Source organism: Cornus florida, unplaced genomic scaffold (assembly GCF_030987335.1).
Source record: "Cornus florida cultivar Cherokee Brave unplaced genomic scaffold, ASM3098733v1 CherokeeBrave_3.0.0_Hap2_Chr08, whole genome shotgun sequence".
Classification (NCBI taxonomy): Eukaryota; Viridiplantae; Streptophyta; class Magnoliopsida; order Cornales; family Cornaceae; genus Cornus; species Cornus florida.
Window position 1 is genome coordinate 50,761,514 of NW_026775578.1, and position 2,354 is coordinate 50,763,867.

At 36.0% G+C, this 2,354-nt stretch overlaps 1 pseudogene; it reads left to right on the forward strand.

Moving 5' to 3' along the window:
* The first annotated feature begins 908 nt into the window (after positions 1-908).
* On the forward strand, positions 909-1,007 carry LOC132272120 (small nucleolar RNA R71; annotated as a pseudogene).
* The last annotated feature ends 1,347 nt before the right edge of the window (positions 1,008-2,354 follow it).

A 2,354-nucleotide genomic window follows, 5' to 3' on the forward strand; every position in this document is an offset into this window, starting at 1 on the left:
ATTGGTTGGCCCATTACTACTAACCATAACCATAAAAGAAAAATAAAATAAAATAATAAAAGAAAAGAAAATATTTAATTTACAATTAATCAAAACACCATTTAAGCACATAATCTAATTAAACAATTAATACATAGATAAATACAAATAATACATAGACACATAATCAAATAATCAAGTAATACCTAATTCAATTAAACACATAAGCAATTAGTCAAATAATTAATTAAATAATTAAAAAATACAATTAAAACAAATAAATAAATACCGAGACTATCCTTTTAAAATTAGGAGTATTACAGTACTTCCCTTGAAAACCGCCTTGGGAAGGATTTGAGCCCTCTCCTTGGTTTTTCTAAAAGAAATTCGGATGATTCCTCTAACTTGGATTATAGTGAGTAGCATAAGGATTGTTCCCTTGGTTCACAAAAGCTGCATTGACTTGTTCATTAGGTTCATTTTGCATTTATTCGTGAGGACAATGAGAAGTAGAATGAAGAACACTAGAACAAGTCGACAATGAGAAGTAGAATGAAGAACACTAGAACAAGTCATACATGTTTCATTTGATGCACGATGAGAATGGTTAGGAAAGGAAGATACTTGGTTCGCCAAGTTTTGGGTAATCAAAAATTGATCAAACCTTTGAGATAAGGACTTCATTTCGGCGGCTATTTCATTTGAATGGTCGACTTGATGTAAGCCAACACTCTTCCTACCTTGTGAATTTCTACCATTCTTGGATGATAGTGTTCTATGCAAAGAATTTTCACTCATACTCTCATAAAGACGCCACACGTCATCCTCATGCCTATCAATGTATGAGCCACCCATGGAAGCATCATCCATACCCTTAATAATTGTCCGATAAGCTGTCAAAGAAGTATTGAACTAATTGCCATTTGGGCATGTCATGATGTGGATACTTCCTAAACAATTCATTGAAGCGTTCCCATGCCTCATGAAACGTTTCTCCATCCCGATGTGAAAATTCTCAAATTGAGGTTCGCATGGCATTGGTCTTAGAAACCGGATAGTACTTCTTTAAGAACTCTTGTTGCATTTCTGCCCAAGAAGTGATTGAAAAAGGCCTAAGATTGTTAAACCAATACTTTGCCTTGTCTTTTAAGGTGAATGGAAAAAGTTTGAGTCTTAAAACCTCTTCCGGCATGTCCGTATATTTTACGGTGGAACATACTTCAAGAAACTCATCCAAATGCTTGTAAGGTTCTTCACTTGGAAGTCCATGATAGTTAGGAAGCATTTGAATGGTTTGTGGCTTAATTTCATAATGATGTGCTCTAAATGGAGGTAATTGGATGCACGTAGGTGCATTATACTCATTAGGTACATAATGGTCTCTTAAAGCAAGAGGTGGATTAGCTACTTGAGGTGCAACATGAACACATTGGTTTTGAATTCCTTAATTGATGATGGGAGGTTATGGAGCATACATTGGCCTTGGCATTCCATATGGAACATGGCCTTGTTGTTGTGGTGGTTGGTGAATGAATGGCCTAGGTATGCCTAATGGTACTTGTATGTTCTCATTGTGTACATTAGGATGAAGGATACCTTGTTGGTCTATGTGACTAAGGTCCTCAACATGATCATTATTATGGTCATCCATTGATAGATTGGTTCTATTTGAACTTCCTCTTCCCCTAGGATTTCTAACGATGGATTCAAGATGCAAATCAAGAGGGATAAGAGTTGGTCTCAATGAACGACGTCCATGCATGAACAATGCAAAACACAACAAGCACAAAGAATGACAAACACTATGCCTTCACAACAATGTAATTAGACTTCTTCCACAAACACTTAACCCATACTCCTATACTTTACCAACAATGATGCAAGAACAATTAAAAATAAGCCTCCACGCGGGCCGACGATTTAACTAAGGGATTGAGTAAATAAAGTCTCACAAAGGTCGTTTAGCACTTCAACTCCAAATTTAAAGCTTAGCTTAGCAATTTTTTTTAAATTTTAGCTTTTTACTTTCTTTGTTTGCTTGAATGCTCCTTTGCTTGCTTCATCTCCAACAATGCACCTAGTTAAGTAAGAACAACACAATAAGTAACCAAAAAGAAAAATAAAAATAAAGTAAAGACACGATCAAAAGAGTACTAATCCTAATTGATTCCACAAATCTGACGTTGCCTAATCAAATCAATCAATCCCCGGCAACAGCGCTAAAAACTGACTGTGGTTGTCGCACTACCATCAAGTTTAAGAGTGTGTGCATTATAAGGCGAGGGCCAAGAGTTTTACATTTATATAAGCCATTACTACCTTTCACTATAAATATAGCTAGGGCGAGTTGGGATCGTCCCAAGGGATTGTGAGGA